The sequence below is a fragment of the Globicephala melas genome, chromosome 14 (assembly GCF_963455315.2).
Source record: "Globicephala melas chromosome 14, mGloMel1.2, whole genome shotgun sequence".
NCBI classification, from domain to species: Eukaryota; Metazoa; Chordata; class Mammalia; order Artiodactyla; family Delphinidae; genus Globicephala; species Globicephala melas.
In genome coordinates this window covers 45,341,977-45,367,307 of record NC_083327.1, presented here as the reverse complement: position 1 = coordinate 45,367,307, position 25,331 = coordinate 45,341,977, and the positions used below count along the sequence as shown (strand labels likewise).

The window sequence follows — 25,331 nt, the reverse complement described above, 5'->3', positions numbered from 1 at the left end:
AAGGAAGGAGGAAAGAAAGGAAGATTCCATGTGTAGGGCATGTGCGTGGGTTGGTTTGGCAAGCCAGGTCAGTTTTGGGAAGCCAACTTTTTTGCCCAGACTTGCCCTAAGGTTATGTTGTAAAACGGGTAGTGATTTCTCTTCCAGGCATGTTATTGGAATGAGTGAAGTCCCAGACCTGATTAACATTTTCTTCTTGGCCCTCTTACTTCTTTAGCACAAACATGTGGGCTGTGGTGGTTTGAAGTGTTCTCCTCAAAGAATCCCAAAGTTCCTGCTTTTTGTTTCTCAATTTCCTACTACCCAGTTCCAAAGCTAGTGACTCTACCCTGTCTAGCACTGACTCTGTAGATTTTTAAGTCCTTTTGCCTTTCAGAACCACCATTCCTGGCACAGCTGCCTCCACGCAGAGCCTAGAAATTAGGATCAATTACCCATGCCAATTCAGTACATATTGAGAGATTCTTCTAGGGCAGGTACTTTATCATCTGAGGCAGACCTGTGTTTGGGGAACCTTTATGATTGAGCAAAGAAATGGTTCTAACTGGTCATTTTAGTTGAACTTATCCTTGGACATAGTAACAGGGTAAGGTAAGGTCTGAAAAAACTGGTTGTGCCCAGGAAGCTATGTGTAGATAGATAATGTGTAGTTAGATAATAGCTGACTCACACAAAGTAACATTCATCAAGGCACCACTGTTTATTGATACTGATTCCAAGAATATATAAACACCTAAAATCATGAAATGTTACAGCTAGACATCTAGTTTGACCCTTTTGTTTTACATATTTATGGACAGAATTGAGGTCTGGAGATTCTAACTAACTTTTCCCAGATGATGGGCAGAGACTGGAATGAGCTTTGGTTACAGTCCAGTGGAAACTAATTGTAACCAAGGAGGTTACACACAATTAGTAAAGGTTTAATGATGGGACTTAAAGTTCTCATAAACTAAAAAGCAGCACTCTGGAATAGGAGAACTGCAGTCACTAGAAAGGTGTGTGATAAAATGTAAGAGACAACTCTCCAGGTTCTACCAGAGTTGAGACGAACATTCAAGACCTTTTTCTCATTCATAGCTTACCAGGGAGCTTTCTAATTACAAACTCAAATCCCTAAAGCCCTGAGATTAGAATCGGAGTACACTTGATGACAGAGAGGACTATTTTAATCAGCAAAGACTGATCATTTGAATTAAATTGATAAATCTGTTTCTAAAATTATATACTTGAGGACACTGGATTCATGAAAAATTAATCCAAGATGGTCAATAACCCTTATTCTTTTTCTCTTTTTGTGGAACATTATTAAAAATTTCAGCATATATGTAGCTATTTCATAAGGAGGTAAAAATAATGAAGTTATTAATAAAGAACAAGCATTACTATAATAAAATTGTAGTAGAACGTAGTTGTGATATACTTAGCCAATAAGAATAATAATATTATAATCAGCTATAAAAATGGTTCTTAGAAATTTAAATGTTAATAAGGTTACCAACTTAACACTTTTCTTAAATAAAAAAATAAAAGTTTTAAAATGTGATATGAAGTATCAGATTTATTTTTATCTTCTACTATACTCAAAACACACTGTTTTCTCCCACAGGTACTAGCAAGGGTTACTCTGTTGCTGCCAGGAGATCTGGGTAAGGAACAGCCAAACTGAGATCAGATGACTATTCGGTTAAAATAAGGGTTCTAAGACTGTGGATTCATGAGACTGGGGATTCAGTGAGGAGAAAACATTCACATCTCTGTTACAGGAAAGTTATTAATGATGTTGACTATTTGGAAGAAAAAAGAAAGACAAAAAACCCCCCAAATTCATGCTCAATCACAGCAAATGTTCTACTAACCACTATGTAAAAACAAACTAGAGTATTGGTAATATTAGCCAATTTGAGTAGCTTTTAACACAGGAATAAACATTCTTTTCTAAGACTGTAAGTTCTGTGTAAAATAATACAACACAGAACAGAGACTGGGATGTTTCGTGGGACTTTCAGGGCTTTCTTTCTTTCCTTTCTTTGAACAGAAGATATGCCAGGAAAATCATTATACAATAAATAAAATAGTCTATCTTCATCATGTCTAAAGTCACGAAAAACACCCAGATATTGCTCTACCTTTTTTCTTTACTGGAGGCTGATGGTAGTGTACGTGTTCAGTGAAAATACACATGTGGAACGTAACTCCTCTTTGAGAATACCATGACAACAGTGAGGACTTGCCTGATGTTTACAGAGCCCTATACTTTGCTGTTTAAGGACAGTCTTAAATATCATAATCACCAGTTGAATACAGTGTAAGACCTGACTGGATTCTTTGCTCTCTCTCAAAGAGGAGACAATTGTGTCAGTGGATATTTTTATGATTAATGGGCTAATGATTGTCTGTTTAACACTTTTCCCTGAGAAAATGTGGGAGAAGTCAAGACCCTGCAAGTTCTAAAAGTGATTTGCTTATCCAGGCTTCTCTCAAGAAAGCTTTTGTGATATGAAAAAGAGATTCAAGTTCCTTTCTCTGAAGAATGAGTTCTGATATAATCATGCTTCTTTAAAAGAAGTTTTTTTTGCCAGGAATTCCCTGGCGGTCCAGTGGTTAGGGCTCTGTGCTTCCACTGCAGTGGGCCTGGGTTCGACCTCTGGTTGGGGAACTAAGATCCCACAAGATGCATGGCACGGCCAAACAAAAAAGTTTATTGCCACAGAAGTTAGAGAGTGGAAGGTCTCTGCTCTGTGAGGAAGTAAGTATATTGATACTACATTGACCTTCATGCTAGTCCTCAGCTAATCCCCTTGAACAGTTTTTATTAATGCGTTGAAATGGCCTGATCACTTTACAATTTTCTTATTATCCTATTTCTTTAGGACACATTAAATCACTTTGAGATAGAGAAAAAGTAAATTATAAAATTTTTAAATGAAACAGATTTGGGTGACTTAATCTCTTAAAGCTTATGAGCTCAGAGTAATCTTTTAAAAATTTTATTCATGTAAACATGAAACAGAATTAATATATAATCCATTCTTCTTAAGGCAATAAATAGGTGTGGAGCTTCTAGTAATGAACACTTGAGGAGACTGATAAATCCTCTCTCCAAAAAGCAACCATAGAGCTAGATAAAATCGACAAAAACAATCATTGTAGCAGTACTCTGAAAACTGACCAAAGGCATACAACAATCTGTGAAGGGTTTAGGTTTGAAAAACTGCTGAACTTAGAGTAAGAATAATTAGAATCTGTGCCATTCTGTCCTAAAGCTGCTCCCACCCTGCCCTGCTCTCCTATTCCTCCCCTGCCTCCCACTCTGCCCTCAGTAAGGACAGAAGTTTTGTAGAGGCAGGGCAGCTATGAGGACTGGCAGCCTCTTTGTCAACCTGGAGTGGTGGCAGACAACCACTCCCAGCAGCATTCTCAGTGAAAGTGATCATCTCACTTAGGTGGGTGAACAAAGAAAGCTAAGAGCTCTACCAGTCTGAGCTTGTGGTCATGGTTGAGGCACATTCTTGGCTGTGTATATGTGGTGACTAGAGTGGGCCAAAGATAGTCACCCACTCCTAGCCAACCCTGGAGCTGTGTGCATGCACAGAGGAGATAAGAAAAGGCCCAGTGTAAAGTAAAAGCTGGAGCTGGAGCAGACTTGGGAACAGCCTGAACTTTGAATGAGCTCCCCTACACACACAGAGGTTCACTGGCAGAGGACAGAAGTCTTATGGCTTAAGGTGTTGAACACAACCTCTGTCCAATCACTCAGGCTTTTGTAGACAAAAGGACATCCTTAGGAAACCAGGCTTAGAATAAAAATAACTGTGTGTGTGTGTGTGCATGTATGTGTGTGTGTGTGTGTTTGGGGGGGTGTAGATACACTTTATACATACATATATAACTCTGCTCAGTTTTAAAATATGTATATACATACATAGATATATATGATATATATAATGTATAGATACATATAGATATACATATATTCTATATTTGTATACATACATCTATATATTTTTTAAATTGAGCAGAGGCATCAGCACACGCAAATGGCAGAGGAGAAAATTTTCACAAATTTAGCCCAGGCAAGTTACTTAAACAAGCAAACAAAAATCCACAGCAAAAATAACCTTCAGAAGTAAAAAAAAAAATCAGAATCCAGACTCATTGAGATATATTGTCTAATACATCCAGTTATGTAGAGCTCTGTGGCACCATGGATAGAACACTGGACTTCTAATGTGTCCAGTTTTCAACAAAATGATTATGAGATGTGCAAAGAAACAAGAGTGTGTGCCCTATATTCAGGAAATAAAGCAGTCAATAAAAACATTCTCTGATTGCCACCAAATGTTGAATCTTGCAAACAAAAAATACAAAACACTTATTCTAAAAAAGCAGCTATTTAGTTCAAAGAACTGAAGTAAACTATGATTAAGAGTTAAAGGAAAGTATGATAGCAATGAATCAACAAATAGAAATTCTTAGTAGGGTGACAGAAATTAGTAAAAAAGAACCAAATGCATATATTCTGGATTTGAAAACTAAAATAAAAAATTCACTAGAAGGGCTCAATAGTAGATTTAATATGGCACAAGAAAGAATCAGTGACAGATTGGTAGAAACTATCCAAACTGAAGAACAGAGATCTGTGGGACAACATCAAGTGTGCCATCATCCAAGTAGTGGGAGTTCCACAAAAAGAGGAGAAAGAGAAGAGAGCAGAAAAATATTTGAAAAAATAATAACTGAAAACATAACAAATTTGAGTAAAAACATTAATCTGCATATCCAAGAGTCTCAATCAACTCCAGGTATATAAACCTTCTGCATGAAGCTCTCCTCCCTGGTTTTTTGTGGTTGTGTACTCTCATGGGTCCCCTCACACATCCATGACTATTCCTCTTGTGTACTTGTCTTTCTCAATCTTTTTTTGTCTCAGTGAATGTATTTTAAAACCCCATGCAACTCATCTTTCTATACTACACACTCTCACATAGAAATTCTATCCATTTTCAAAAACTATCAGTAAAGAGACTTTCAAAACTTATAACTTCTGTATTTCCACTGCCTGGTTAAATACCTCTTCTTGGGTATTTCACTATCTCCCTAACTGCAGAATGGATATTCTTCTGTTGTTCCATATTTCTACAACAGCATTAGCACTAAGAGTGGGCAACAGGCAACCTGAAACCTCAGTTACCTTTGACTTTCCATCTCCCCCAATTTACTCAGTTGTTAAATCCTACCAATTCTACTGACAATTGTCTCCTTCCTAGTCATTTTCACTACTACTTCCTTAGTTAAGGATTTCATTACTTTCTCACCCAGATTGATCCTACAGCAATAACTGGCTTTCATGACCCTGTTCTCTTCTCTTTAATCCATCCAAAACACAGTAGTCAGATTACTATTTCTAAACCATAGCTCTGATCATTTCACTCCATGTTAAAACAACAAAATGATGGTTTCCCGTGGCTCACAAAATAATATCTGAGTTTGTTAACAGAACATTCCTTTCGAAACTATATTTACCACTTCCTTTCACCAACCTCCAATTCCAGTTGTGAAAAAAAAAATTTTGGAGACTGTTTTCAATTCAACTGAAATAAACCATGATGTTTAAAAGAGAAAAAGGAAAGTTTATTTTTGAAAAAACATGAAAAAAAGATTATTATTTGTGGGTGAGTGCATGTTCCCTGACAACTTGTAAATGTTCTAAGTTTTATCATTATGTAAGTTCTTGGAAGCGCAGAGTAGCCACATCAGCTATGGGAGAGGAAAAGTTTGGGACACGTGGCCATGGGATATGGTGAACAGATGGATGGGGCTGGGGTGGAGGATCCCATGCTGGGCTTTTTCAGCCAGTTATAGACAAGAAGACCAACTAATTTATCTACTGACAGAAGCAAGTTACTAGTAAATGGATACAGATGAACAGAGATTCTAGCACAGGGCACATGAGACAAATAAAGATTAGAGGAAATATTTCTGGAATACTCAGTTTTGCTATTTGTAATCATAGAGGAACGTACAGTTCCAGATGGACCTGGGCGAAGATGTCTAGGAAAGCCCTCAGAGGTCCAGACACACTTGACAAGGGGAAGCTGGAGAATCTTGATTAACTGGCAAGAAGCTGCTTTGTTTTATAAACATGCTGCTGCGTGTACAGTACTTTGCTGGAAAATGGAAAAAGCTTTCTATCACTCTACAGCTGTGTGCATAGAATAAGCTACGTGGATTTTGCAAATTAGGTAACAAAAACCCTGCAGATGCTGGTTGGGTGTGGGTCAAGTTGTTTAGCTAAGCTTTCCACTCTCTCTGTATTTATGACAAAGGCAATTTTTCATTCAGTTTACGAATTATAATGATTTCTGAATTTATAGGATCAAAATTTAAAACATTTCACTATGAAAGGATGCATGTTAATTAAAGATAAATAGAGCCAGAAAAGTAAGGTTAATCAGGACACAAAACAGAGGTGTGAAGAAAAACAAAGCTCTTGTTTTACAGAAAGGAACTGATGAAGTCTACTCTCTGTGGTTATTGTTGTTTCTCTTACCTGACAGGATCAATGTAATTATAAAATTTCTGCTGCAATTGCTGAAGATAATCGTCACGGTTATGCCAAATTTTATTATGTCCCCCCAAATTGCTAAGGGTATTATTGAATACAGGAGTAAAAAGTCTCTATAAATCACAGCAGACTTAACATATTTGATATCTTCAGAGCCACTTCTAAAAAATAAACCAAATCACATGGGACATTTTAGCTTACAAATAGTGATTAAGAAGTATGTGAAACCATTTCTTACCATGGGGTATCTGAAATCTCAGACTTCATCAAATTTTGTAAATCTTTAGCCTTTATTTGACTTCAGGACTCTCTCTAATCATCAGTAATACCAATGCTTTTCATTTTTTCCAGATTAATTCTGCAATAAGAGCATTTCTAATCTTAAATGATGAATAATGACACTGTTGAAAAATTTAGCTAAAGTAAATCCTGCACAAAGCATCTTTTCTTATATATGTTTTCCTCATATATATGAGGTACTGCATAGCATGTCAGTAGGGAGCAGGGGTTTCTGAGTCACTTTATTTAAATTTATGTACCAGCTCTACCGCTTATCAGCTGTGTGACATTGAGCAAATATTTATTGTGTGTGCCTCAGTTTACTTATCTGTAAAACAGAGATAATGATAGTATTTACACCTCATAGGGCTACTGCATTAACAAAGATAAAATCTAAACTTCGACATTATCAATATATCACTATCATTAGCTTATTCTCTTTATAGTCATAAATATTCACATGTATCACATAGTCATTAATGTTTTTGCATCAAAGACTATGAACTTAGCATAAAATACATACATATTTTGAGCACAATATAACGACACTAATAGAATTTGATGTTATTCTTTTCTTTAAAACATGCAAGTAAATACAGCAGACCACATGTCACTCAGGCATTTTAATATTAGTTTAAAAATAATGTTTCTTTCATTTTTTAACATCTTTATTGGAGTATAATTGCTTTACAGTGTTATGTTAGTTTCTGCTGTACAACAAAGTGAATCAGCATATGCATACATATATCCCTATATCCCCTCCCTCTTGCATCTCCCTCCCACCCTCCTTATCCCACCCCTCTAGGTGGTCGCAAAGCACGGAGCTGATCTCCCTGTGCCATGCAGCTGTTTCCCACTAGCTATCTATTTTACATTTCGTAGTGTATATATGTCAATGCTACTCTCTCACTTCGTCCCAGCTTACCCTTTCCCCTCCCCGTGTCCTCAAGTCCATTTTCAAGGTCTGTGTCTTTATTCCTTTCTTGCCCTTAGATTCATCAGAACCATTTCTTCTTTTTAGATTCCATATATACGTGTTAGCATACGGTATTTGTTTTTCTCTTTCTGACTTACTTCACTCTGTATGACAGACTCTAGGTCCTTCCACCTCACTACAAATAACTCAATTTCGTTTCTTTTTATGGCTGAGTAATGTTCCATTGTATATATGTGCCACATCTTCTTTATCCATGCATCTGTTTTGTTGATGGATACTTAGATTGCTTCCATGTCCTGGCTATTGTAAATAGAGCTGCAATGAACATTGTGGTACATGACTCTTTTTGAATTATGGTTTTCTCAGGGTATATGTGCAGTAGTGAGATTGCTAGGTTGTATGGTAGTTCTATTTTTAGTTTTTTAAGGAACTTCCATACTGCTCTCCATAGTGGCTGTATCAATTTACATTCCCACCAACAGTGCAAGAGGCTTCCCTTTTCTCCACACCCTCTCCAGCATTTATTGTTTGTAGATTTATTTGTTTGTAGATTTTTTAATGATGCATTCTGACTGGTATGAGGTGATACCACATTGTAGTTTTGATTTGCATTTCTCTAATGATTAGTGATGTTTCATGTGTTTCTTGGCAATCTGTATATCTTCTTTGGAGAAATGTCTATTTAGGTCTTCTGCCCATTTTTGGATTGGGTTATTTGTTTTTTTGATATTGAGCTGCATGAGCTGCTTGTATATTTTGGAGATTAATCCTCTGTCAGTTTCTTCACTTGCAAATATTTTCTCCCATCTGAGGGTTGTCTTTTTCTCTTGTTTATGGTTTCCTTTGTTGTGCAAAAGCTTTTAAATTTCATTAGGTCTCATTTGTTTATTTCCATTTCTCTAGGGGGTGGGTCAAAAAGGATCTTGCTGTGATTGATGTCATAGAGTGTTCCGCCTATGTTTTCCTCTAAGAGTTTTATAGTGTCTGGCCTTACATTTAGGTCTTTAATCCATTTTGAGTTTATTTTTGTGTATGGTGTTAGGGAGTGTTCTAATTTCATTCTTTTACATGTAGCTGTCCAGTTTTCCCAGCACCACTTATTGAAGAGGCTGTCTTTTCTCCATTGTATATTCTTGCCTCCTTTATCAAAGATAAGGTGACCATTTGTGTGTGGGTTTATCTCTGGGCTTTTTATCCTGTTCCATTGATCTATATTGCTGCTTTTCTGCCAGTACAATGATTCATTGTACTGGCAATCAATTACTTGATTACTGTAGCTTTGCAGTATAGTCTGAGATCCAGGAGTCAGATTCCTCCAGCTCTGTTTTTCTTTCTCAGCATTGGTTTGGCTATTCAGGGTCTTTTGTGTTTCCATACAAATTGTCAAATTTTTTGTTATAGTTCTGTGAAAAATGCCATTGGCAGTTTCATTGGGATTGCATTGAATCTGTAGATTGCTTTGGGTAGTATAGTCATTTTTCACAATGTTGATTCTTCCAATCCAAGAACATAGTATATCTCTCCATCTGTTTGTATCTTTAATTTCTTTCATCCGTGTCTTATAGTTTTCTGCATACAGGTCTTTTGTCTCCTTAAGTAGGTTTATTCCTAGGTATTTTATTCTTTTTCTTGCAAGTGGTAAATGGGAGTGTTTCCTTAATTTCTCTTTCAGGTTTTTCATCATTAGTGTATAGGAATGCAAGAGATTTCTGTGCATTAATTTTGTATCCTGCTGCCCTACCAAATTCATTGATTAGCTCCAGTAGTTTTCTGATAGCATCTTTAGGATTCTCTATGTATAGTATCATGTCATCTGCAAACAGTGACAGTTTTACTTCTTCTTTTCCGATGTGGATTCCTTTTATTTCTTTTTCTTCTCTGATTGCTGTGGCTAAAACTTCCAAAACTATGTTGAATAATAGTGGTGAGAGCGTGCAACCTTGTCTTGTTCCTGATCTTAGAGGAAATGATTTCAGTTTTTCACCATTGAAAATGATGTCGGCTGTGGGTTTGTCATATATGGCCTTTATTATGTTGAGGTAGGTTCCCTCTATGCCTTCTTTCTGGAGAGTTTTTTCATACATGGGTGTTGAATTTTGTCAAAAGCTTTTTCTACATCTATTGAGATTATCATATTGTTTTTATCTTCAATTTGTTAATATGGTGTATCACATTGATCGATTTGCATATATTGAAGAATCCTTGCATTCCTGGGATAAACCCCACTTGATCATGGTGTATGATCCTTTTAATGTGCTGTTGGATTCTGTTTGCTAGACTTTGTTGAGGATTTTTACATCTATGTTCATCAGAGATATTGGCCTGTAATTTTCTTTTTTTGTGACATCTTTGTCTGGTTTTGGTATCAGGGTGATGGTGGCCTCGTAGAATGAGTTTGGGAGTGTTCCTCCCATTGCTATATTTTGGAAGAGTTTGAGAAGGACAGGTGTTAGCTCTTCTCTAAATGTTTGATAGAATTCGCCTGTGAAGCCATCTGGTCCTGGGCTTTTGTTTGTTGGAAGATATTTAATCACAGTTTTAATTTCAGTGGTTGTGATTGGTTTGTTTATATTTTCTATTTCTTCCTGGTTCAGCCTAGGAAGGTTTTGCTTTTCTAAGAATTTGTCCCTTTCTTTCAGGTGGTCCATTTTATTGGCATATAGTTGCTTGTAGTAATTTCTCATGATCCTTTGTGTTTCTGCAGTGTCAATTGTTATTTCTCCTTTTTCATTTCTAATTCTGTTGATTTGAGTTCTCCCTTTTTTTCTTGATGAGTCTGGCTAATGGTTTATCAATTTTGTTTATCTTCTCAAAGAACCAGTTTTTAGTTTTATTGATCTTTGCTATTGTTTCCTTCATTTCTTTTTCATTTATTTCTGATCTGATCTTTATGATTTCTTTCCTTCTGGTAACTTTGGGGTTTTTTTGTTCTTCTTTCTCTAATTGCTTTAGGTGTAAGGTTAGGTTGTTTATTTGAGATTTTTCTTGTTTCTTGAGGTAAGACTGTATTGCTATAAACTTCCCTCTTAGAACTGCTTTTGCTGCATCCCATAGGTTTTGGGTCATCGTGTTTTCATTGTGATTTGTTTCTAGGTGTTTTTTGATTTCCTCTTTGATTTCTTCAGTGATCTCGTTGCTATTTAGTACATTTGGATCATCTTTACTATCATTACTTTGAATTCTTTTTCAGGTAGGTTGCCTATTTCACCTTCATTTATTTGATCTTGTAAGTTTTTACCTTGCTTCATCTGTAACATATTTTTTTGTCATTTCATTTTTTTTTGGATGGGTGGTGCTGTATTCCTGTCTTACTCGTTGTTTGGCTTGAGATGTCCAGCACTGGAGTTTGCAGGCAGTTAGATAGAGCTGGGTCTTGGTGCTGAGATGAGGACCTCCGGGAGGCCTCACTCCGACTGATATTCCCTGAGGTCTGAGGTTCTCTGTTAGTCCAGCGGTTTGGACTTGGAGCTCCCACCATAGGAGCTCGAGCCCGACCTCCAGCCTGGGAACCAAGATCCCGCAAGCTTCATGGCATGGTAAAAAAAAATACAAAAAGAAGAAAGACAGAAAAAAGAGCAGTACAATATCAAAGAGTAAAAAACAAAATAAAACCAGAAAGATAAAAAAATATATTAGGAAAAATAAAACTATAATTGAAACAACTGCAATAAGGTAAAATAAAACCACAGCAGAAAAAAGAAAAAAAAAAGGGGTGGGGGCAACAAGCCAAAAAGAGAGATCACTAACAAACTATAAAGAATAAAATAAAATTAGAAAAATAAAAGATTTATTAGGAAAAATAAAAATATAAAAGAATCAACAACAATGAATCAGCAAGGTAAAACAGAATCCCAATCTAAAAGAGGAAAAAAGAAAGAAAAAAAAAGCCTTGGTTATGAGGGCAGAGTTTAGGTGGGGGTGGAACTTAGGCAGGGGCGGGGTTTAGGGTGGGGCAGGACCTAGGCGGGTACGGGTGATGTTTGAGTGTGGGGCGAGGCCTAGGTGGGGCGACGTTCAAATGTGGGGTGGGACCTCTGCTTAGGACCTGCATGTAAGGGGAGAGGCAGCACGTGGAAAGGAGGGCCTCTGGAGTGTGGGGTTCCGGAGTTTGGAGGTAGGGCCATGAGTGAGGGTGTAGGTGCAGGGCTTGGGTTCTGCGTGGCAGGAGGGAGGCTCCGAGGGCACAGGATTAGGCCCAGGATCGCAACAGGCTTCCCAGTGCCTAAGTGGACAGGGAAAGCACTGCCCCGTTCCCTTTTGTTCCTTTGCACCCCTGCCCCACCGTCTCCCCATTTCTTTATTTTTAACACAACTTTTATAAGTTATAACATTCAGATGAGCAAGATTTTGGCTAAAATTAATTCTATCACATCATTTAGCATCTTGTAGCTTGTATATCATCTCCCATTCAACTGTTTATATGTCTAGGTCATCATGAACCTTTTCAACAGGAATGTATTTTCTGTTCATATACTGCAAGATACCCATTTTTAGATTTTTCTCCTATAAAAGGTTGACATCTGAATACAAATGTAGGACATATGCTGAACATAATTCTGAGAGAAATGTTTATGAGTAGGTGCACACAGAAGAGAAGAAAACAAAACTTTCAGTAAACTCTCTGGGTATAGTTGGTGAAACTTAGGTAGTATATGAATGAATAGAGCAACAAGAAGTGGAATTATTTGTGAATCACTTCAAATGTAAAGATGAAGTAGAATCCTTTATCTTTCAGAACATGATTTAGCTTTAATTCTGCTAGAAGGTAGTAGAGTCATTTCAATCTTTCTTTAAAAGAGAAAAAATGGGAATTTGCCCATTCTGAGTCAAAGTGTCAAGGATAAAAGTTCATTCATTCATTCAACAGACATTTGTGTGATATGCTGGGAATATAATGGCACAAAGATAAGAGATTTCTCTCAAAAATATTAGAATCTAATAATGAGACACACATGTGTAAACAGATTAGTGCAATAATGTTCACTAAGTAAATACAATACATTAAAAGAAAGCAGCAATCGTAGAGATCAACACAGCAAAGAAATGAACTTCTTTCACAGATCACACTATTTTCTAAACTGCATTGTCTTATCTCTGGGTAAGCAGAAAATGCATGAAATAATGTAATTAGAGTGATATGTTTTAATTTGTAAAAAGAGAAATTTATATATTTATTTTGAAAAAAGAGAGGATAGCATTTTAAAAGGATGCTTTTATAGATACACTGAAAAGAATATGGCGTTGAGAGTTGCAAAGACCTGGTTTAGATGCTGGCTCTTCCACTTAGTAATTTTATAGATTTACTAAAGATCTTTAGCTTTCCTGAAGCTCACTTTTCTTTTTTGTAAACTAGATATGGTACTTGTCCTGAAGGACAGTTGAGACACAGCACAGGTCAGTGCTTGCCATTTGAATGCATGAATGATATAAATACATGTTAATTCCATTCTCTTTTTATGGACAATTTATTATTTTTTCATTTTAACAGTGAATGAGAATTCTTGTTGCTCCACATCCTCACCCATACTTGGGATTATCCGTATTTTAAATTTTAGCTATTCTGGAGGAAATCTAGTAATATTTAACTGTGGTTTTAATTTGCATTTAATTTAATTTAATATGCATTTGCCTGACTACTAAAGAAATTACAGACATTTTCTTATATTTGTTGGCAGTTGGGGTACCCTTGTTGTGAAATGCCTGTTCTGGTCTCTTGCTTATTTTTCATTGGGTTGTTTTATATATTGATTTGTAGATGTTCTTTATATGTATGCTGGATACAAGACTCAACATATGTAATATATTCTTCTACCCTGTAACTTGACTACAGGTAATTAAAGGTGTCTTTTGATAAATGGAGGTTCTTAATTTTAACATGGTGTAATTATCAGTCTTTTCCTTTCATTGGTACTTTTCGTGTCCAGTTTAATATAGAGACAATTGATTTATTTCAAACGTGCATCTCCTTCTGGACTCTGATTTGTGCCACTGATCTTTTTGTCTATTCTCACCCCAATACTACACTATCTTAATTATTACAGACATACAATACGTATTAATACCTAGTAGAAAAAATCCTCCTACTTTTATCCTCCTATTTGAAGAGTGTCTTGCCTATACCCGGTCCTCTGAATTTTCATATAGATATCTTTAGAATATTTTTAAAGTTCCTTTCTCTCTCTACTCATATACACACACACATACAAATACATACACACTGGGGACATCTCTGGTGGTGCAGTGGTTAAGACTCTGCACTCCCAATGCAGGGGGCCAGGGTTCAATCCCTGGTCAGGGAACTAGATCCCACATGCATGCTGCAACTAAGAGTTCGCATGCCACAACTAAGGAGCCCGCAAGCCGCAACTAAGACCCAGTGCAACTAAACAAATACACACACACTTAAGCACACATATAAACCTACTTGGATTTTTATTGAAACTTCATTAAACCTAAAGGTCAGTTTCAGGAAAATTAACATTTTTAAATGCTGAGTCTTCCAACATGTGAATGTGGCATCGGGCTGCTTTAATTTGTTTTTTATGTCTCTCAGAAATGTTTTATGTTTTTTTCCCATAACTCTTTAATATTTATTGCTCAATTTTAAATATTTTTGATACAATTATAAATTTTTTCAGTTTTATTTCCTACTGCTACTTGTCATAGAACTGTAATTTTTAAAATCTACAGGTAGATATTAGAATTAAATGAGCTTAACAAAGACAACCTTGTTAAACTCATTTATTCTAATATCTATCTGTAGAACTTTGGGATTTTACTATATACACAATCATATCAAATAATAGCAGTTTTATTTGTTTCTTTTAGTAATTTTTCTTTCCTTTCTACACTGATTAGGACCTCTAGCATAAGGCTGACCAGAAATGGTGATAATTCTCATACTTGTTTATTCCTGATCTCAGAAGGAAAGCTTTCAATATTTCCATGGTGTCTGCTATTGGTGTTTTGTAGATAACCTCTATTAGATTAAAGAAATTTTCTTCTATTCTTAGTTTGCCAAAAGACATTTTTAATCATAAACAAATGCTGACTTTAATCAACTGCTTTTCTAGTAAGATGATCATATAATTTTTTCCTTTTATTCTTTTAATGTGGTAAATTCTACTGATTAGTTTTCTAATGTTAAACTAACATTGTGTAATTACAACAAACTCAACTTATTCGTGACATATTATTGTTTGTACATGTTGTTTGGTTAGCTGAAATTAAGAATTCTGATATATATATTCATGATTGAGGTTGCCCAGAAATTTCTTCTTCATAATTTCCTGTTCATGTTTTGATGTCAAGGTTATGCTGGCCTAATAAATTAAGTTGAAGAGTGTTAAATTTTTTTTTTTTCTGTTTTCTGAAAAAGCATAAAAGATGTCTATTCGTTAAACATTTGCTAGAGTTAAATAGTGAAACTATTTGGATGTATATTGGAAGGTTTTAAATTAGAGATTCAACTTTTTTCAGTTGTTATGAGATATTCATAATTTCTATTTCTTCATGTCTAAATTTCAACAGGCTGTATTTTTTTCATCCTACTAAGCTTATACGAAATAGTTAAGACGTGAAGCATACATTTATTAGAAATGTAATTATTACCAAAATCTATGGTGCATGAGAGCTGTATTTAAGGGTACTTCTATTTCTTATTAAAAGTTTGCCTTATTAAAATGAACTGCTTTCTGGCATAATTTTCAAAAACAAAGTTGTGTTACTAAAAAGACCAAGAATGTGTTTTATTTCTTTTGAGTTAAAATGAAAAGATGGTTGCAGTGGTATACCTAGTGTATTTGACACCTGAAAGGGACCATTTTTAACACCTCTCCCCCTAAAATATTTTCAGTAATAATCATGAAATAAAATGAACAAAAATTATTATGTCCAGAAAAGAAATGCAGACAGTGCCCATTTTCATTTATTAAATTTTACATAAATAATAATGCTAATAAAAAATTAATAAATGCAAAAAATAAAGTTTTAATACATTTAAGTACATTGATGTGTTTTTTGGAAAAAGGAGAAAAATATTCATACTTACATTTTGGTCCCCATGGTGATGGTGATGAATAACTCCACTGTGCTTTCTGCTTTAAGCCTTCACTTCTGCAAATATGTCAGTGGCTTTGTCAAATTGATCTTCACATAGTCATGGTCAATAGAACTGGTGTGGCCTCACTCATGGTTGATTGAAGGACACTATTTTAATTTCAAATGTTTCTTTCACATGAAGAAATAGATACACAAGTAATTAGAAAAGCTTTAAAATAAAGATAAGTTTATCAGAGTTTCATAAAAATCCCACTTCATAGTAACTTCCAGAAACTGCAATACTGTCCAGGTCTTTGTTCTTTGGGATCAGCTCTAGCAGCTTTCAAATGTTTCTGCAGTTGAAAATTTTCCACTAAAATACCTTCACCAGAAAATTCATCATAAATTTCTGTTATATTCAGTAAAAGTCTCCAAAGTGTGTAATGGTTATGAATTATTTGAACTTGCTCAGGCCCAGTTCATATCTCTAACTGCTGTGGTACTACTATATAATCCTGTGTTTAAACATAGATTCAAACTAAATTATAGCACAGTGATTATGAAAATGAAGAAAACAGAACTTGGCTGCTTATTCTTGAAATAAACATGTGTAGCTGGGTCCACGTCCAGAGGAGTTAGATTTATTTCCATGTAGACTACAGTGTTTGTTAAAGAACAGGTAACCAAAAAAATGGTAATTCTCAGCTTACATATATATTATTAAATTTCAGTAATGGCAGCAGTTGTTTAGAATTTAGACCAACAAAAATTTTTTTTTCAGAGAGAAGTAGTATGATTGGCATTGCTTAGAATTGTCAGTGCATAGTGATAATAAAAAGTAGGCTGGGGCTTCCCTGGTGGCGCAGTGGTCGAGAGTCCGCCTGCCGATGCAGGGGACGCGGGTTCGTGCCCCGGTCCGGGAAGAGCCCACATGCCGCAGAGCGGCTGGGCCTGTGAGCCATGGCCGCTGAGCCTGCACGCCCGGAGGCTGTTGCTCTGCAACGAAGAGGCCACAACAGTGAGAGGCCCGCGTACCGCAAAAAAAAAAAAAAAAAAAAAAAGCAGGCTTTTTATTATCATTATTTTATTTTAACCCTTTAAAATTTTCTACACACAAAGCACTTCCTTATTGCCTATACTAGGGGTGGACCACTTGCACCATCCCATCTTTGGTACACCACAGGATAGATGAGAAAAATAATGAGGGAAACTGACAAGGAACATTTTTTTCCTTTTAACCAGCAGGCCCAGTATGTTTCAGAATTAAGAGATTCCATGTAATTATAAGAGTAATAAAGTGGCTTGTTGTCCTATTTCTGGAAATACTCATAAATATACAAATTATATTTCCTTTTGCTCCTTCATTAGGCTTGTTTCAATCATTACACTGCCTCAATTTCTTATCTGCTGTCACTGACAGTGAAGTAATAGAATTAATCTGACATAATGGGGTGGATAACCAACTAATATACTGAGATTAAAAATTTTGGTAAGGCAAACAAACCTCTGAAGTATTTGAGGTATTTCCTGGCCTTATCAGTCATTTTCAGAACCCTATTAAAAACTGAAGGCAGGCAAAATTATTCTGCTCAATATATGCACATCCTCTTGGATCTAGAGGGGAAATATCTGGGAAATGTAATTAAAAACTTGAGAATCATACTGTGAATCTCAATAGGCTGCAGCAAATGTTAAGTTGCTGGTTCACAGCTTAAAAAAGAAAAAATAACTTAAGATATGGTAAAATTCCAACATCCTAAGAATGTAGTATTGCATAAATTGTAGGAAGCAAAATGAAAACCAGCATTAAATCATTTTGCAGTCAGACTTTAACCAAAATGACTACACCTTTTATGTGTTCTATGCTTTACTGACAAATTTTATTCAAAGAACTAAACTACATGTTTCTTCATAGTCACAAAATAAATAGAAGAAATGTCTATTTGGTGCTTCCTGTTTGGTTCTGTTAATGGACGAATGTTCCCTCCTGCTGTAGCAATTGAGGATGTTTGTATTCTTGACCCCTCCCACAGGGAAGCAGGAAAGAACCTGAACTCTGATGACTAGCTGTACTTCTGGCTTTGATATACTGCTCTGGCCTCCGTGGAGGAGGAACAGACTTGAACTTGTACTAAAAGAAGTGAAAATGCCAATCAAGAGTCTGACTTTAGCAGCCATGTCTCTAAGCTTCTTGTGTAAGAACATAATTTCTTAATAACACACATAATGGTTTCAATCATCCTCAAAATTAGGCAGATAAAATATACAATAAGGCATTTTCTAAAAACTATGTAAAATGGCCAATGAGGTATGAAGCATACACCAATAATGGGCCCATTGATAACAAATAGAAATACTTACTGGGAGCATTCTGTAGTCAAGTATTATGAGAATGCTTTAAAGTTCTAAACTCTAAATACCCTGTAATCCCAATGATTTCTATCCCTTGGACACCAGTTATGGTTCTTCCAGCAAATCATTTGTCCAAGATCCTGATGATAAAATCCATCTTCCTCGAATTCTACCTTTTCTGGAACCCCAACACCATACAAGATCACTCAGGGTCAGTTATAAGCTCTCCAGGTCACATATGGAAGTTTAAAAGTTTATTCTAACCCTGTCCCTTAACCTAACCCTCCTCTTTCTTACCTGTTTCACCTTGTGATGGAAGAAAGGGAGAAATCCATGAAACACCTATTTTAATTTTCTACTAGGAGATAATCTCCTGAAGTCTTTGACTCACCTCTTTTAGTACCTAAGAGCTAATAGATTACTCTTTGCGTTGTGCTGGGTAACTAGGCAACTGAGGAAAACAGCGTCTGTTCTGGAGAAGATGGCACTATACCAGCTGAAGATACCTTTCCCTAACTTTTCCCTGTTCTTTCCTCTTCTTACTATCTGCACTGTAAACCCCTTTAGAATCCACCAATCCATTTTCCCTGGAGTGATAAGGCCTACGTAGAAGGCCTGCATATTTGAAGATCATATAAATGACCTCCAACGTGAGTCTCAAGGCTACAGTTTAGTAAATGTGAACCGTCATGAAAATCTAACTCCCTGACTGTCATGATTTTGAAGAGTCTACTTAGGGTTATATTTCTATTTGGCCCTTCCCTTTTTCCACTGGAGTGGATTTAGGAAAATATATTTATTTTCTCACCTGTCTAGTAATTTTCTGCTTCATTTTGCTCTTACACCCTATTTCCCCCATTTAGATTTAGATATATTTCACTTTTCTTTCCATGAAGTCTCCATCCTAATTCATGCCCCATGCTCAGCAGTAAATTTTAGGGAGAACCCAATATCCACATTTGACAAATGAAGGGAGAATGTAACAGTTTCCTTGGCCAAGCAAGAGAGACAGAGTATGACTGTAGTGAGTCAGGATTTGGGCACCTCAGCAGCAGCCAAAAGACATCTAGACTGCCACAGCACTAGATGAAAGTACACGGCAGAGAGTGGGACAGATGGTCAAACAGGGTTATGTTGTCACCATTTAAATATTATCAACAAGACCTAAAGAAGTAAGAAGATCACAATAACTTCCAAAAGATTTCATCACATCGGCACAAACAGCTCCTAAGATATTTCAAACATCAAAGGTTTTTCTTTCACAGAAAGAGTTGAAGAGAAAACTTACCTCAGATTTTCCTTTCTTCTGTGTAGGCTCTTGCTTCTCAGGCTTCTGCTTTTGTGTCCTCTGAGCTCCTTCAGGATGAGGACTCTCTCCCAGTTACTATAGTGATGGGCCAGGAAAATATCTGAATGCATGCTGTAAGTCAGACAACAAATTATAAATGGGTTGGCATTTGACAAGGCAGAACTATAAAAACAGAGAGTAGTGGTCTTTACTGCAAGGCAGAGGAAAATTACATAACACGTATCAGAGCATCACACTGTGACAAAACAGAAGTCGTATAAACATCTTAACTTTTTTTTTTGTGGTACGCGGACCTCTCACTGTTGTGGCCTCTCCCACTGCGGAGCACAGGCTCCGGACGCGCAGGCTCAGCGGCCATGGCTCACGGGCCCAGCCGCTCCGCGGCATGTGGGATCTTCCCAGACCGGGGCATGAACCTGTGCCCCCTGCATTGGCAGGCAGACTCTCAACCACTGCTCCATCAGGGAAGCCCTAAACATCTTAACTTTCAGGAGCCCATCTATCTCCCCCAGTTGCAACACAGTGCATTAGGTTTTATCAAAAATGATGAAAGGGGCAAGGAATTTGATGGAGCGTCGGAGACAGTACCCAGAAGAAGTCATGATTAAACTGAGATGTGAAGGTGGAGTAAGATTTAGCTACTCTATGAAAAGGTAGGGACTGACTGTCAAGTGCAAAGGCCAGTGAACGGGAGAGAAGGACATTTTCAAGAAGCTAGGAGTTTACCAACATGTCTGGAGTGAAGAAGGTGAAGGGGAAAGAATCAAAAGAGGTTGAGAAGGTAAGTGAATCAGTCAGAGCCTTACAGGCCATGTTCAAGGTACTGCATATGCTCTATGGGCCACAAGAAGGCATTGTAGGATTTTAAGTAAGACCAAGATATGATCAGATTTTCATTTCACATTCCCCATTTTCCCTCTCCGTTTTCTGTCACGGGCTTTTACCCTAATAATTTCTTGCACATTTAATCCTGAATTGGCATCCACATTTTGTATAATTTATACTAACGTAAACTAACAGAATTTTTAGAAGTAAATGAGTTATCTGCACAGTACTTTTTTTCTTAAGAAGCTCAATCAATTTCACAGGCACTTTTAAACACATTGGTTACTGTAATTAGTTTCAGGAAGTCACCTACAGCACAATCAAATACCAGTCTTCCTGGGCTGGATGTTACTTCAGGTCATTCAGCTCTATATTCAATTGCACTGTTGTGGTAAAGATTATCTGATAAATTGAAGGGATAATGCTTCACCAAAAAGTACTTTTCAAAAATTCTGTTTATCTAGTAGAGCGTGGATCATTAATTGAAAACTGTGTAAAAAACAATTTCTTAAGTCCAGCCCCAGGGGAGGGTTGCTGTCCATTTATTGTTAGACACAGATATCTGAAATGGAAGTATAAACTTGAAAATTATGAATTACTATTTTGATAAAAACAATGATAACATTTTCTATCAGAACTTTCCTTATCACTGTTACCTTCTTACTGGGATATTAGAGTAGTAATTTCATTCCTTTGCTGGTGCAAGATTATTGAATTCCTTGTAGACAAGACATAGTATATTCTATATAATAGGGTATTTAGGCAGATGGTTAAATCACTAATGGTTACACCACTGATTTTAAATCACGTAGATCATTATAAGTTAATGATCAGCCTATAGAAAGTCTCTAGTTATGAGTCACAGGCCAATCTGATGTAACATTTAGGACCAGTTGGAAAGTCTTTGTAGAAAGATCCATGATCTCAACCATGAACCCAACCATGAGCCGGATAATGAACCTAACTCAGAAGCAGGCTTTGGTCCTACTGTCTCCCATTTGACCTTCTATTTTCCAGACTCAGTCTGAACTACTTTCAGAATAAATTTCTAAGATTTATAAAATTAAGAGATTTATTGATATAAACTTTAAGCATTGAGTCTCAACTTTAGATGTAATTCAGTGCACTTGAAATTTTCAGACAGAATGTAGTGACTCCAAACCCACTAAAGGAGAATCAGAGTGTTTAATGGGGGATAGTGGCATCAGTATTTTTTAAAGCACCAGATATAATTCTGATGTGAAACCAGCATTATGAGACATGGCTTTGGAAGCTATCAGTTACCTAATTTTATGCAGTATAACATAGTGCTTTAGAGTATGGGTTCTGGCGATAAACAGCCTGGGATCAATTCCTCAGTCCCTTTTACTAGCTTCATGAGCATCAGTAAATTACTTAATGTCTCTGTACCTCATTTATTCAATATCCAGTGTATATTTGTTGAGTGCCAGGCTCTGTTCCAGAGGTACCAGTGAACAAAACAGATGGAATCCCTGCCCTGTGAGGTTTACATTCTAGAGCAAGGACACTTTGGTGGGGGAGGGGGATTGAGAGAGTATGTGAAGATTAAACAGATCTTATATGTAAGGTGCTTGGAACCATGCCAGGCACAAAATATTCAACAAATGCTATCTGCCATTTCCTTATTTTACCAATGAGGAAACTGATATCCAGAGAGGGGGAGGAATCTGCCCAAGTAACTAAGAGAGGAGAAGACAGGAGGCAAATCCAGGCTACCCTCACGTCACCTCCCTCAGCTCACTCCTAGAAGAATTTCAGTCTGGGGCTGCAAGACAGATGCTAAAACAATGGGGCCAGAACCTGCCTCTTGACACAGATTCCTGTACCTGAACGGAGCTCTTGCTGGTGCCATATATCAGAAGCAAATATTGCTAAATGTAACTTTTATTTGGCATCCCTGAGGACATGGAAGATAAAGCGCTAAAAGAACTCATCTTGTTTGTAGCACCAGCCAATTCTTTAAGACTCCTTATAACAGTCACTGAGGGGCTATCTACTGTTCTCCATTTATATTATGAATCAGTAAAGAATGACTAAGGAAAAATGTAAAAGGAAACTACAAAATGTATTTTTGATACCATTTAATATAAAACAATAATTATTAAAATCTCCCTCAAATAAAATGGTAATATCTTGTGAATAAAGCAAATCTGATGATTTCCCCTAATATATTTAAGCCAGAGCATTACTTTAAAGCATTTAAGAGTCAGATGGAACTTAAGAAGCTTACAGGAGACCAGAAGGAAAGCAATAATTGAAGAGGAGAAAATGTATTATTGGAATAACTTATCTGAGTCAAACTCTTATGAGACGTCCAAACATTTCTTCTAACCCTTTATTAGAATAACTAATATTTGTTTGCATTACAAGATAACTATAAAGATTAAAATCCATATGATGTGACTAAGCTGAAACTTGTTCCCATGACCCTCAAGTCTTAAAAAAAAAAAAAAAGAATTCAAAATTAATTAAGGGGCTTCCCTGGTGGCGCAGTGGTTGAGAGTCCGCCTGCCGATGCAGGGGACACGGGTTCGTGCCCCAGTCCAGGAAGATCCCACATGCCGCGGAGCAGCTGGGCCCGTGAGCCATGGCCGGTGAGCCTGCGCATCCGGAGCCTGTGCTCCGCAATGGGAGAGGCCACAACAGTGAGAGGCCTGCATACCACCAAAAAAAAAAAAAAAAAAAATTAATTAAGAATTAAATTTGAAGTTGAATAAAGTAAGGAGGGCAATCTATTTGAAAAACCTAATTTGTTCTGTCTTATGATAACACAGCAAAATTTTCTTTTATCCTTATTATGAAAGCACATGAACTGGAAAAGAAAAAGACAAAATAGTAAATCTTGTTTTAGTATAAGAGATTACGTTGACAGAAAAAAAATGGGGAAAAGGAAATCATCAAGGCAGTAGCTGAGAGCCTTGAAAACAAAGATAAGTAAAGCGAAACTTGATATAAACCATGAGAAAATTGCTCTGTACCTAGGAGGGTTTACATATATGTATCACTAATTTCTCTATGAATTTTATCTCTAATTCAGGATATGAGTTAGCAAAGTTATTGGGATAGTAAGTCCTAAACCTATTGGGATAGTAAGTCCTAAACCTATTATTATAGTCAAGAGAGTAGGTACAATAAATGACCAGATGACAGGCATGTTCATGAACTTAAAGCCAAAAAGTTAGAGTCTGTGCTTTTTAAGAAAGCAATAACTAAATCATTTGATCAACTATACACAGAAATTAATGCTTCAACTAAGAGAAAAGGAAAAGAAAGCCTATTGAAGCTTGAGCTTTTCAACTAGAAAACGAAAACAGAAGGTCTATGTCTGAATCTGGTGGTTATTCACTCTTTGTGGCTTGAATTACTCCACCTCTGCTTGCAATTAATTTATAAAGGATTTATGTGCAAAGAGCAGTTAAAGACGCTCACACATTTATGGGTGTTATGTAAGCAATCATTATTACTAACCAACAAAAAGATATAGGGAGAGCTCTAATCAAATTCACCAAGTGCTGCATAAACCCATTTAGAAAGCAGTGTGATGATTTACTATGGTTGGGCTTCATTTAAAAATTGGGTTGTAAAAGTACAAACTATATATTATTTTTCCAGGGCTGCCATACAAAGTACCATAAACTGGGTGGCTTAATACAATAAAAATGTATTGTCTCACAATTCTGGAGGCTAGAAGTTCAAAATCAAAGTGTTGGCAGGACTGTGCTCCCTCCAAGCCTCCAGGGAGGATCCATTCTTTGCCTCTTCCAGCTTCTGGTAGCCCCAGATGTTCCTTGGCAGATAACTCCAATCTCTGCCTCTGTCTTCACAGGGCTGTCTCTTTATAAGGACATGAGTCATACTGGCTTAGGGGCCTACCCTACCTCAGTATGACCTCATCTTAACTAATTACATCTGCAACATTCCACCTCCTAATAAAGTCACATTTGGAGGTACTAGGGGTTAGGACATCAACATATTTTTTTTAACACAATTCAATCCATAATAATCTGTAACTGCTGTTTGGCATACATATTCTGTCTACAGAAAAGAAAAAAAAAGGTTAATGTATATAAACCAGAAAAACATAAGAGAGTAAGTTTCTCCATTACTGGCTTTAAAGATTTATAGATTGATGTTCCAGTTTCTATTTCCAGAGTAAACCATATTACAGATGGCAATAGGTTTCTCCTCTTAGAGTCTCCCTCCTATACCTGGATTACCCCTGGCCCCCCACCAACCACTCCTTACTCCTTCAGTGCTTTCCTGAAATGCTCCTTCCTCTTCACCATCAGATCCTTTCTGTCCTTTAAGGACCAGCTATATCATCCTTCAGGAAGGCTGCTCTGACCAGTGACTGTGCCCATAGTGACTTACGTTCCTCCAAACCCTTACAGTGTTTATGCCCGAATTATTGAACTGGTTACCATCTTACTGATATTTTTCAAAATGTATTTATATAGTTAAAACAAAAATGTAATACATTACATACTCCAAAGCTGAAAAAGTAAAAGAAAAAAAAGTCCTCTCATCCCTGAACCCCACATTCCCTGGACCTCCACACATCACCTAGCTCTCAGCTCAGTCATCTCTTCTGCAAAATCAAAACTTGGACTAGATGATCTCTAAGGTCCTTTTCAGACTGAAAGCACTAAGGTCCTAACACAGAAGATTTTGAAAATGAGGGATAGCTCATTGTGGTGGTTGATATACTCTAGAATCAAACAGAAACTGACTTAGAAAACTCAGTTCTACCTCTTTCTATCTCATTTCTTGTTTCTAACTTCCGCCAGCCACTGTTCTAGGCCCTGACAATGCAGCAGCAAATAAAACTGTCAAGGTCCCTGCCCTCATGGTGATTACATTCCTGTAGGAGAGACAAACAATTTTAAAAAATACATAAATGTATGAGTAAATAATATGATTTTGGATGATAATTACCACACAGAAAAGTAAAGTAAGGCAAGAGATTAATGAACGAGGGGGTGTAAAAGATATTTTAAATA

At 36.6% G+C, this 25,331-nt stretch overlaps 1 long non-coding RNA gene across 1 annotated transcript in view; it reads right to left on the bottom strand.

Moving 5' to 3' along the window:
• Nucleotides 1-7,452: 7,452 nt before the first annotated feature.
• Nucleotides 7,453-25,331, bottom strand: part of LOC132593348 (uncharacterized) — a 39,661-nt gene continuing 21,782 nt past the window's right edge. The window contains exons 3-5 of the long non-coding RNA XR_009558725.1: nucleotides 19,465-19,596; nucleotides 15,835-16,013; nucleotides 7,453-11,640 (exon numbers count right to left, since the gene is read on the bottom strand). This is a non-coding gene — a long non-coding RNA (uncharacterized lncRNA). The remainder of the gene's footprint in view (nucleotides 11,641-15,834; nucleotides 16,014-19,464; nucleotides 19,597-25,331) is intronic.